Genomic DNA, 13,750 nt, shown 5'->3' with positions numbered 1-13,750 from the left:
TTTAGAGGCTAAATTTTAGAGAATAGAATGAGTTAGATCAGTGGTTCTCAACTCAGGCTACATGTGAGGATCAGGACCTCTAGTGGGAGGGAGGGATCCCATAGTTTTCCAAGCTCCCTATGTGACTTTGAGGTACAGTTGTGGCTAAGAAGAATTGCTGCTCTAGAGCTGACCAGGTCTCACTTATAATCTTGTTCCTCTAGGTTCTAAGAGACAACCTTACCAGAAGTAGATCTCTTAGGGTTTGGGGGTTTTATTGTTTGTTTGTTTGTTTTGTTTTGTTTTTACTGCAGCTTAATTCACCCTTGCAAGCTACTGTGTGCTTCTAGTTACCATGGATGGCCAGGGAAGAACAGGGCCCAAGTGATGAGAAAGCCAGTGTCTCTCAGGCAGTTTAAATTTCATAGGGAAGCAGGGGCTGAATACTCAAATTGTAATTGATATGCACAGAAAATTCTGTTGTCAGAATAAGTGTCATTTATAAAGTCTTCACTGCTCAAATGGTAGTGTTTGATGCATGGCAGATGGAGGATTACATGAAAAATTGAAGGATAATGAGAGGCTAGCTTTGGGGGAAGGAATGTCTTTGTTTTTCTTTTCTGACATTCTTTTCAGGTATCCCAGTGCATGCTTTTCTCCACCATGAGGATAGTTCCCTGATATGTAATGATAATCATTTTTAGCAGTGCACACATTAAATGTCATTGGTGTTAAAAGGGAGACGTGTAATATTCTACATTTATTTTTAGGCACATTTCCCATGCATGGTAAGCATGTGCACCATAGTAAATGTATCACTTTTTTCACTCATTTAGTATGCATTTATTTAGCATGTACTATGTGCCAGTTAAATTCTAGATGCTTGGGAGACATCAGTGAACCAAACGGAGAAAAACTCCTTCCCTTTTTGAGCTTTTACTTTGTAGCAATGTTCAGAGGGGACAAAGACTAAATAATAAACAAAACTAAATTATGCAGTATGGCATAAGGCAAGGAATGCTGTGAGGAAAAAAAAGAGCAGGGGATAAGTGATGGTGTCAGTGGCCTGCAGTTTTCAGGGTAGTGGTTGAGGAGTATACCACGAGGATGGTGACATTTGAGCAAAGACTTGAGGGGAGTGAGAGCATGCAATTCAGTTTCTCAGGAAAGTGTGTTCTGGTGAGTGCAAAGATTAGCAGAAGAATGGTCAGCAGGTTCCCAGGAGTAGCCGGCAGTCCATGAGCTGTAGACAGCTGTGGTCCATAAAAGAAAAGTCAGCTAGAGAGATAACAGGGGCCTGGCCATCAGTGCCTGTGTAGGGATTTTGATTTTTTACTTTGCATCAGATAGGGAGCCATCAAAACAAGAAGTAACAGAACCACCAGGAAAGGGCCATGGGGGCTGCTATGTTTAGGAGATCCATGCTGAGGCTGAAAGCTGGGGCCCAGGGTCCAGGCTAGTGAAGTAATCCAGGAAGAAAAGGGGATGGGGCAGGTTGACAGGGACATTTCTGAGGGTAGAGCCCACTGACTTCTGTGATGGACTTCGGATCTGAGAAAGGGGAGTAGAGAGTGACTCCAGGCCATGCTCACTTCTTCTGAAGTTCACTATAGACGGCATCTATTAATTTATTACGGTGATTGAAAATTTTATTTCTTTTGCTTGTTGGGTATTTATAACATAATTTACTATATTCTGAAAATCATACTGTATTTAGATTATTCTTCTCATTTGCAGAGTGATAATATCCTTATTTATGTGTTCAAGATTTCACATTTGATTTCCGAGATAAAGATTTTAAATAAAACTGTAGTTCAAAAGTAATTTCAGTTCCTCCAAGTTAAATTATTTAAAATTCAATAAGTAGATTATTTGGGTCATTTTACCTCACTTAGTGCTTTACATTAAAATTTTCCTGTTTAATGAATGCTTAATAAGTAAAATTTGCTAATCAAATTGTCAGACTCTGTTAAATGGCTTGTTGAAATGTTTATTTAGCAGTTATTCCTGACTTTTTAACATTGTGTAATGCTCTCCAGTCCAGTTTTTTCCCGGTAATTGTGATACATGGCAATAGATAAAAATTATTTTTAAAAAAATTCTCTAAGTGAGCTCATTGTAGACAATTCATAAAATATAAAAAGTTTAAAGAAGCAAAAAATATAAAATCAGCCATAATTTTACCTTTCCAAGACAACTACTCTTAATGGTATTATTTCCTTTCAATCTTTATTTCTGTGCTTATTTGTATGAATAGTTGACATTTGGGGTAAATATAATTTTGTGATTTCCCCTTATCCCCCACTTCCCACTTAAGATCACAGTGAAAGCTTTTCTTCCTGCTTTGTTAGAAATGTATTGTATCATCCTAAGAGCTGAATGATGTAATGAGATTTAATATTCATTCACCTATTAGAAATTTTGGTTATTTACCTCTGAAAAATTATATATAGCATTGCATTAAAATAATGGTGCATAAAAATCTGTCTGGTATTTTAGGTTATTTTCTTAGGGTGCAGTCCCAGAAGTTAAGTGACTAGTTTGGAGAGTAGAAACATTTTGATGGTCTTTATACATATTATGGTGTTGCTTTCCAGTAATTATGCTAATAAAAATAATAGTAGTTAACATGACTGAGCTCTTAGTAGTTCCAAGCACTACTCTTAGTGTTTCTGATGTTTCTTCTCGCTAAATCTTCCCCAAAACCCTACATTGTGGGACATGTGCTTTATTCCTGCTTTACTGCTAGAAATACTGAGCCCAGAAAGATGATAAAGGCAGAGCCAGGATTCATGTGATCTGTCTCCTTCTGCATCTGCTAGCTGTGCTGCTTTTGCAGGGCATGAAAGCACCTTCATGGTTCAATCCCAGGTACCTACTATTGTAAAGTTCCCATTTAAAAATCTCATTAATTTTTCTAATACATGGTTTCTTGTTTGGGTTTACTTGTCTTGGAATATTAATGAAAAGTTATTTAAATACATATTAACCCTTTGTATTTCTTATTTTGTGCATTGTCTTTTCATGTTCTGAAATTGTTATTAATTTGTTGTGAACTCTTTATACGTTAAGGAAATTAGCTATATTGTGTCAAATTTGTTACAGATGTCTTGTCCAGGTTTGTGATTTGCTTTTTATTGTAATATTTTGATTTTCAAGTTTTGAGTTTGGTAGAAAATACAGTCAAAGTAGATTAATTTTGTTTCTTTTATGATTTCTCCTTTTGCTTTGAAATGTAGAAACATCATCCAGAAAGTTGATATTTATATCTACATTTTCCCTTAATCATGAGATTTTGTTTGGAATTGTGTTAAACTTATAAATCAATTTGGGAATAACTGACATTTAAAAAATAGTCTTGCCATACACAGCAAATCTCTTTATTCAAATCTTTGTCACTTTTAGTGCCTCTTAATGAAGACTTAAGAGTCATGTGGCTAAAAGAGTTATGACAAACAATATAAAGAAAATATTAGTGTTTTAGAAATGAAAAAGAAAGAGCAGGACAAGAGAGGTTATCTGTTTCAGAGCAAATGTCTACAGATTCACTGATGGAGACTGTATGTTTTTACTCTAATTTCAAAGAATGATGGATTTATTATAGGCATTTCTGCATCTCATAAATTGAATATAGTGCATGATTTTCTGTTGTGTCTTGGGTTTGTTTTTATGTGTTAATTTGTATATTCTGTTAAAGAAGGGAAAATATGTAGTTAAAACTTACAAATATATTTGTTAGAAATTTACATATCCATCAGATTAACTTTAGTTTCCCTTTTCTAAGAAATGCATGGGGCTTAAACAAGGGAGAGGTTTATTTCTCTCTCAAATTTTTAAAAAAAAATTATTTATTTATTTGACAGAGAGAGAGAGAGAGAGACAGTGAGAGGGAACACAAGCAGGGGGAGTAGGAGAGGGAGAAGCAGGCTTCCCTCCCGGCAGGGAGCCTGATGTCATACTCCATCCCAGGACCCTGGGATCATGACCTGAGCTGAAAGCAGGCAGACGCTTAACTGACTGAGCCACCCACGTGCCCCTGCTCTCTTAAATTTTGAGAGGCAGGTTGTCCAGGGCTGGTGTGGTGGGTCCATCATCACTAGAACTCAGGCTCCATGTGACTCATTGCTTTACCTTCTGCAGTGCCTCTTCATGGTCCTAGGTGGGGGCTGTTGTTCAACTGCCGTGCGTCTCCGCATGCAGGAAGGAGGGGAGCTGAGAAACGCAGGACAAATAATATAAGCTCAGTTTTCTTTAAAGGTTTCTGAAAGTTGCTTTGCAATACTTAACACTGCATCTTGTTGGCCAGAACTCTAGGCCCGTGGGACAAGATACAATGTCTTGTGCCCAGCTGAGAATCAGGAGTTGTATGAGTAAGGAGAAATGGGAGAATGGATACTGAGCTAGTTAATAAGCCATCTCTGCTCCACCTCATTTTTATTTATTTAGGTTTGTGTCTGTCTCTGTCTCTGTCACAGTCTCTCTCTCTAACATTTATGTGTAATTAAAGGAAAGGCAACATTTCTAATATTAATTAGAAAAATAATTCCTTATGTTCTTTAACCCCTGAATGCAAACTTTTTATGATGAGACATTATTGGGCTTGGGAAGTACCTTTGACACTATTAACCTTGACGTCACCCAGTGTATTCTGTGGGCAGAGCTGGACTTGTCTGGGAGGAGACCAGACTTGAAGGAGCTGTAACTTCTCATTCTGCTCTGTTGTGAAAGTGCGCATGTCTTGGACTGAGAGTTCACTCTTAAACTCTTGGGACCATCCTGAGAAATAGTCCCAAAGGAGGAAAGACTTTTGTATTTTAGGAAAAAAACATTCTGTACTGTGTCTAAATTGAATTTAGAAAGAGAGGTATTTCTGACTGGCAAAATTCTGGAGGACAAATATTGCATCCTTATGAATTACTTGGCACAGACCCATGTCTATAAGGCCCTTAATAAATGTTTCGAAGGGCAGCAATATGATAATGGCAGGACAGAAACTATGTTTAACTCGCAGTTTCAACTCTACTTGTAACTTCATGAATGATTGCATTTAAAAGTACACATTGTGTAGTTAAATGCTAGGTAATTTATGCTCAAAGTTGGGCTTTTGATAAAATTGTGTCCTCTATAACCTAGAATGTATTCTTAAAATGCTCAGACTTTTCTTGGCTTCCAAGACTTAGAACTGAAATAACAGGTGACTTTCTTGTTTCCATATTTGGGTGTCATTTCATACCATGTAAGGGTTAACCGAAGAAAACCACTGATGTAAATTTTGCTTTGTACATTTTACACTGTTTTTCAACTCACTTGATTTTATAGATCGCTTGATTTTCCAAATTATAAGTTATAGTTGACCCTAAAACAACATAGGTTTGAACTGTGTGGGTCCACTTATATGTGAATTTTTTTCAATAGAGCACAGTACTATAAATGTATTTTCTCTTTTTCTTTGTGATTTTCTTAAAAACACTTTTTTTCTCTATCTTACTTTATTGTGGGAATACAGTATGTAATACATACACAAAATATGCGTTAACTAACTTTATGTTATCGGTAAGGCTTCTGGTCCATCATAAGCTATCAGTAGTTAAGCTTTGGGGGAGTCAAAAGGTATACATGGATTTTTGACAACATGGGGGTTGACACCCCTAACCCCTGCATTGTTCAAAGGTCGACTGCAGTTTTGAATTACAAATGCATCATTATTATAGTCTCAAAGATGTAAATCACTTTGTTTTGACCAATTTTGAAAATTGAAAAAAAGCTAATGAAAAATTCACTGTATGTGAGATTTAGCTGAAATTTTTCATTTTTGATCTTTGAAAATGTTCATGTAGTATAATTAGAAGGGCTTTCTGCACATGTAATTATTTCATTATTAGTTGTTATTTTATACTTATAATTCATCCAATGAGAACTAAAGTATTAAGTCTTTAATGCAAAACTTGAAAAAATGTAAGAAAATTTTAGAACTCCTTTGTTCTTTTAACTTGAAGATACTTTCTTGTTTTGGTCCACTTTCAAAGAAGGGACATACATTTATTTATATACCTATATAAGATGCAGATTGTACATATGTGTTTTACATATTATGTAATACATACTACATATACATTATGTATTGTACATGTGTACTATGTTTGAACATAGACGCATCTCTATACAGTCTGTTGCAGGTGCACACACACACATAAGCTGTGAGTGCCACACCGTCCTGCTTGATGACGTCTTTTATATGCTTTTAACACAAAATTTTTGTGTCTCAAATTTATTTTCCATAAGCTAATAATTGAATACAATAAGTAATGTTTTAGGCATTTTGCTCTTCAAGAAATAAAGAAATAGTTGGCAAACTTTTTATGAAAATACTCTGACTTCTAAATGCAGTATTTTTAGAGCTTCCATGACCTCTTAAGGAATTCATTTTCTAGTGTACTACTAACAATACTTTTGCAAAGTGTTCTAAAAATATATTAATTAGGGTGTAATAGCCTTTCAAATGAGTTATTATGGGTTTGTATAAATGATAATTTGAAAAAGTTCACCAAGTCTGGTGTGAAGAACTATGGTTATTGTCTGACAATTAACAATTTGAAATATATCTAGTTTTACACATTTTTTACGTTAAAAGAAAGTGATGCAAAATCAGTCAAAGAAAAGTACTTTCTTAGGAATTCATTAACTGTAATAGACTTCATTACCCATAATTTGGGGACACGGGAAAGCACTCACTGAAAGAGCTGTGAAGTGCCATGTTGGGTCACATCAGCCTGCTGGTAGCTCTCTGAGGTTGTGTCTCAGGGGCTCCTGGGTGGCTCAGTGGGTTAAAGCCTCTGCCTTCCGTTCAGGTCATGATCCGGGGTCCTGGGATGGAGCCCCACATGGGGCTCTCTGCTTGGTGGGGAGACTGCTTCCCCCTCTCTCTCTGCCTGCCTCTCTGCCTACTTGTAATCTCTGGCTGTCAAATAAATAAATCTTTTTAAAAAATTACAAAAAAAAAAAAAAAAGAAAGAAACCAGGGGTTTTGGGGCTGGGGGAGGGGTATGCTTCCCTTTGTTTATGTTCTCTCAGAGGATTAGGGTTAAGGGGGAGCAGCCCTGATTTTCCTGGGTGACCTGTATTGTAGACATCATTTGTAAGTGAATGAGGAGTCCTGGTGAGCCTCCTTCGATCTCTGGCGGGAGCTCACTGCGAAGCCTCTGAACGCAGGGCAGCAGTTGCTCTGACCTGGTCCGGAAACCCGGTCTCTGGGGCTGTCATTGGGGCACCCGATACTAAAGTCACGTTCAACATTACACAAAACTCTCGACTCTTGGAGTTGTAGAGCACCAATGTTTTTAACCTGTCGTTTGTGGACCTCATATCCTCTTCATTATTTTAGCTTCTTTTGTTTGATTTACTGCATCTCCTCTTGAGCTGAACCTGTGCAGAGTTTCGTGACCGAATGCATCATGTTCCTTAGAGGAGGAAGTCAAGTAATGGTCTGTTTCAAACCCTCTTCCTGATGAGTCTCATCACTTCTGCATGCTTTCTGCAGGAACTTTTTGAGACTGTTTCATTAAGAGATGGCCCATGACCAGGTAGGGAGCCACGAATATGTCACCTTTCGTGACTCATAGCTCAGGGCCTGTCATCTCTGGAGCAGGTTGAGTTATTATCTTCAATGTGTAACCTGTAAATTGTCGGCGTTGATACCCACCACTCTTCCGATAAGGTTCTCAGCTTTTTTATGATACATGGTCTATAAGCTTTGAATTTTACCACCACCAAATGCTTTCTTTTCTTAGCACATCTGGAGAATTCCTTGTACATTTCTTCTCCTAGGTCATCATTAAATAAGACCTTTTTTTCTGGCACCTGACACTATAGCTGAAATTGCTCTTTTCAGAAAACAAACTCCCTGTTATGCTACCTTGAGCCAAGACTAAATGTTTTTTCTTAGTCTGAAGGTAATTCATTTTGCATTTTGTTTATTGGTTCATATTTTGTGCCCCTTTTTGGTGGTAAAGACTACCAGGGTGTTTAAAGAACCAATTTGGTTCCTTAAGTTATAGTTTTAGGCCATTTTTTTGTAAAAAAATCATTTATCTTTCAAAGTATTTCAGTAAGATATTATATTTGTGTCGCTATTTATAGTATTTTTTTTGCCTAGAAGATAGGCTAAGTTCATATAGTATACCCACTATTGATATGACTCAGGAAAATACATTTTTTTTTCTCGTATTTTAGGAGAATAAAACTGTAGACTCTCCAGAACATACAGGAAGAAGGAAGGATTAGGTAGGAAGGTAGGAGATAAGAAATGTGAACGCCTGTGGAACGTGTTTAAAACTTCGCTCATGTTCTGAAGAGGGAAAGGCTTCTGCCTGTCTTTCAGAAGGTCTGAATCCAAAGGCCAAGAAATAGAGCAAAGTAAGTGGAATAGTACTTAAGGTGCTTAGTTAAATGGAAAATCCATTTCTTCTGGGTGAATAACTTATTTTGTGCTTTCCTTTCTGGAAAAAAAAATCAGTAGTACATATTAGAAATTCTTAAAAGTGTGAGCCTTTTATGCAGTGATTTGTACATCTTGGAATTTATTGTAGGAAATAATACCAGTTATAGCCAGCATCTCTGTATTGCATGCCATGTTTTAGGCACTGTTGTAAGTGTTTTATATATTTTAACTTAGCTACCTCCTTATAATCCTGTAGGGGTAGTACTGTGCTGTTCCTTTTTTTGGTGGGGGAGCGGGGAGCCTAAGTAACTTCTGTAGTATCACAAAGCTAGTAAATGGTGCAGCCAGAATTTTCTTTTGGCTCTGTTATATCCAGAGATGTGAATAAAAAAAAAAACAAGTGAAATATTTAAAAAATTGAATCTACTTATATTTCTACAAATAGAAGTTACTGTTAAGAGGAGAATCATATGATTTTGTGAGGACATTAAAAGGTATCTTGTAGAAGACAACTTCCATAATGCTAAACCTGAAAAAAGTGTAATGCCCTTTTAATAAAAGAGATATTAATGCACATACACTGGAATGCAAACATTGTATGAATCAGAAAAACACCTAACAGAATAATAATGGTATTGATTACTCAGGATGTTGGGATTGTTGGTGATTTTATGTGTGTGTTTCTATTTTCCAAATATTTTTTCATTGAGCATGTGATTCTGGGTTTGGCAAAAAAGTTATTTAAATTACTTTAATTAGATTAAAAGTTTTACTTATGTTTTTGTCATTATGCTAGTTAGGTAAGTAAAGATAGTAGATATCAAGATATCACAGTCTCTTCTGGATCCCTCCTTGTGGGTATTACATTATGTCTGACCTGTCTTCTAGAACAGTGATCTTGTGAATGACATGGTTTCAGGACTTTGACCAATTCATGGTGTCCTTCTGTGTTCCTCCAGAACATCTGGATAAATGCTGCCTGGTTCCACTGATTTCTCTGTGTGTAGTTAGTCAAGAGTTAGGAACATTCTGTGCTGTTTAGGTAGCCTTTGGATGGTTATTGCATTAGTATAGTATTTTTTTTTTTAAGAGATTTCCTTTTTTTTTTTTTTTTTTTAAAGATTTCATTTATTTGTGTGTGAGTGAGAGAGAGAGAGCAGAAGTGCCCATGACCTGAGGGAGGGGCAGAGGGAGAGGGAGAAACAAACTCCTGGCTGAGCAGGGAGCCCAACGGGCCGTCCCAGGACCCTGAAATTATGACCTGAGCCGAAGGCAGCTGCTTAACTGACTGAGCTACCCAGACGCCCCTGCACTGATATAGTATGAATAGGACCATAGTTGTGCAGATAGCCTGTATGGTATTTAACTTTGCCATGTATTGTACAGACTGTACCCCTAACACTGTTAAAGAAAACTGATTGGAACATAAGGGGATGTTTTGCCTGAATTTGGAGATTTTAGTGTAAGTTTCTTGCCTTGTTTTAAAAGCAGTTGAAGCAAATAGCCTACCATATACTGTAGTTCTGATATATTTGACCCACTTAGTTTAAAATTCGGTTTGGCTATGAGAATTGCTCCAAGGTTTCCTTAAAAACTGAAATATTAAGGGTGCTCTTTACTGTTACCCCTGTTCAAGTGGGCATGTTGATTGTTTATCTAACCAAGGTACCAGCAGTTAAAGAACGTTTATGTTTGGATAGCATGTCTGAAATGGCCTTCTGGCCTGTGTACTTTCTTATTTGACCTTGTGCTGCCCTGGTTGTTAGATTAGTTCCTTGTTACCATAACAAATTAGCACAAATAAACAACACTTATTTATTATTTCACAGTTCTGTAGATCAGAAGTCTAGATACGACATCGGTCAACTATTTCCTCTGCTTAGAGTCTCACAAGGCCCAAATCACGGTGCCAGCAGGGCCAAGTCCTTTCTTGGAAGCTCTGAAGATGAATCTGCTTCCAAGCTAATTCACATTGTCTGACTTCAGTTCCTTGAGGTTGTTGGGTTAAAGCCATTTCCTTGCTGGCTTTCAGTGGGGGCTGAGCTTTGCTCCTAGAGGCTGTCCCCTTTCCTTCTCATGTTTCCTATGTGGCTCTCTCCAGAAACAGCAGTTTGAGTCCCATTCAAGGGACTGTCTGCTTTAAGATTAAATTAGGCTCACCCATATAATCCAGGATAATCTCCCCATTATTCTACAAAATCCTTTTCAGCTTTTAAAGTAATATATTCAAAGGTTTCAGGGGTTAGGGCACGACTGTCGTTTGGGTGCTGCTCTTTTTTACAGTGTTTGTTTGTTCTCTTATAAACCTGTTGCTTCTATATATTAACTACTGTGTTCTTCCCAGTAACAGGCAACCAGAAATTAAGAGAATCAGTCCTGACACAAGAGTTGGTAGAAACTTGTAGAGGATTTGTGTTAAATACTTATGTTGGTATTTTAGGACTTTTTTTTTTTTTTTTTTTAAAGATTCTATTTATTTATTTGACAGACAGAGATTGCAAGTAGGCAGAGAGGCAGGCAGAGAGAGAGGAGGAAGCATGCTCCCTGCTGAGCAGAGAACCCAATGCGGATCTTAATCCCAGGACCCTGGAATCTTGACCTGAGCTGAAGGAAGAGTCTTTAACCCACTGAGCCACCCAGGTGCCCTGTATTTTAGAACTTTTAAAGGAAAGTAGAACTGGTAGAGGTGGAAAATTAGGCTTTATATAGACGGAAGCACTGGAATGGGTCCTTTCAGGCTGTTTTGGGTTTTAATATTGCAAGGATTGAGGAGTTAATACAAGGTGGGAAGAGCTTGATCACCTGAACAAATACAAGGTAGGACTGGGCATGGTGTGTTTGTGTGGCAGCAAAAGGGCTCCCTTGACTTAATTAAGAAGTAGCAGGAAGTAATAAATACACATAGGGGAAGGTTTGGACAGTCATGCAATGGAATCTAGGTATCATTTCCAAAATGGGAGACCACTTTGTTGTGGAGTGAGAAAGTAAAGTGGGGAAATTAGTGTAAAAATTAGTGTTGGAGCAATATGCTGGGTGGACTGAAGGTGGGCAAGGTGGAGTTAGGATGGATGGTCAGGTGCTGTTGTCATCGGGGGATGGGGTACCCAATCGGGACCATCATCACCAAGCACCTTCTTACTTCGTTCATCTTAAATATCAATGTCGTGAGAATTTTATGGTTTTAAAGCAGAGGGGAATTCATTAATTCCTTCATTGATGGTGCTTTTGGTTTTATTGTATACAGTAAATCTCTCTCTCCCTCTTTTTGGTAAGGCTGTGATGTCAGTAAGAGTGATGAACTTTTCTCCTTTGTCAGACTTGTAATGCTTCACATACTTTTCCAGTAGCCGTCTTCAGAGCACATTCAGAATAGAAAGAATTGCTTTTTCTATTTGAATATGAAGAGCTGAAATTCAGAAATCTGAAGTTATTTTATCAAGATCATTCAGCATGTCGGTGTCATAAGAAGCAAACTTCAGAGCTTCACTTCTGATCAGTGCCCTCTCCCCGCAGCTATTCTTAGAGATAAGTTGAGGATCTTCAGACGGCACAGCTTAAAGTAAGCTGAATAATCTTCCTGCTAAATAAATACATGTATATATTTACTAATTTTTAAGGAGATGACTTATCTGTGAGGCATACAGTAAAGACTTTGGCATTCTTTGGGTGCAGGGACTTGAGCATCTTGCTGCCCCAGTGCTCGTTATGGGGTATGGCTGCAGAAGGAGTCATGATAGGCTTATTAAATCAGTGATTGATGATTGGGATTACCCGGGCTGACCTTTGAAGGCTGCTGCTTTCTGATCCTCGTCTAAACTGCCAGAGGCCTGAGGGTGAGTTGACATCCTGGAGCAACTCCTCCCGGATCACCGATGTCTGGGGTTGAAGGCTTGAAGGCTCACAGCGCCCTTTATAAAACACAGTCTTGTTTTAAAATAATTTTTTTTCATTAATTCTGTTTGGGGAGATGGAGATTCACAAGTTTTCACATCAGAAAGTGTAAATAGCCCCTTCTAAGGAGATCTGATTAGTTTGTTAAATTCAGACTAGCATTTTAGACATGACTTTACTAAAGGTTACTGGCACTCTTCGGCTCTAAAATTTCATTTCAAAGTAAGAGGTCCCTAAGGGCTAGTTTGACTTATTTAATTATACCATACAGAATGCCAGTAATAGTTTTATAAAAACCCTCTTCGAGGCAAATTTGTAATTTAATACAAAGTGGTAAATTGGTATACCTTTAACATTTGTATCATGAGACAGATGATGTAGATCAGGATTAAGTAAAGGGAAAAATTTATGGTATCATATTTGAACTAGAAATGACAATATTTGTACAGTTTTGAGAAAACCTGAAGATCTGAAAAACAGCATATGCAGCTGACCTGAATGACGTAATTTTAACGAGCCAGCAAGTACTGCAGAAGCAGCTGTGAATCATAAGTGAAACCGCGTATTTTCTTCCTAGTGAACAGTTTTTGTGTTTCTATACGCAGTGAAGTGCGTTAAGTACTGGATCCTGGAGGATGTTGGCTGTGCCATCACAGGGCTTCTAACCTAGTAGGGGAGGAGACCTAGGGCAGAGATTTCTGAGGTAGCTCTCTGTGGTCCCAGAGTCCGCAGCACACAGGAAGTTACCAACAAGTGTTGGATGAGTGAATACAACTGACCCTTTTTCTTATCTTGTCTGTGTGATGAACAGCTGCTAGTCTTTTGAGGTTATCTAAGATGTGAAAGAGGCCTGGAGAGAATCTTCTTTGACCTTTCACTGTGTTTATCCCTGATGGTATGAAGCTCTCACAGCACTTACGATACCCCAAAGGATGTAATGCACCAGAATTAATACAGAATGGGCAGGCCTGGGGCACCCAACCTCCCAGAGCAGGATGACAACTTGTTAAGTGTCAGAAATCAGAAGACAGGAGTTAGTTTTGCTCCAGTGACAGTAACACATGTGCCACTCCCATTCCCCCCTCTCATGTTCTTCGCTTTAGCAGGTACCTAATCAGTGTTCAGGAATAGTGTAGGGAGAGCATTCTAGTTCAAAGGAAACTTTTTTTTTCTTTAACTGTGCTTGCTGTTGTTATCATAAATTACTACATTTCTAATATCTTCTTTTACTTTTTTTGCATTCCCTTGCAAAAGTCCACTTCCCTTTCACTAGGTTTGTCTTATGATAGGCTTGTGAGTTTCTGCAGTAAAGCTCATTCATTTGCATAGCTGAGAATCATACCATTGTCTTGTGTCCCCCTCTTCAGGAAACATGTCCTTCTCCCTTTTACCAGTTGATGGCCTCCAAATTTTCTGTCACCTGTGACTTGCTTATCTATACAA

Source organism: Enhydra lutris, unplaced genomic scaffold (genome assembly GCF_002288905.1).
Source record: "Enhydra lutris kenyoni isolate GAN:26980312 unplaced genomic scaffold, ASM228890v2 scaffoldscaffold13, whole genome shotgun sequence".
In the NCBI taxonomy this organism is placed as follows: domain Eukaryota; kingdom Metazoa; phylum Chordata; class Mammalia; order Carnivora; family Mustelidae; genus Enhydra; species Enhydra lutris.
This window is presented reverse-complemented; position numbering follows the sequence as displayed.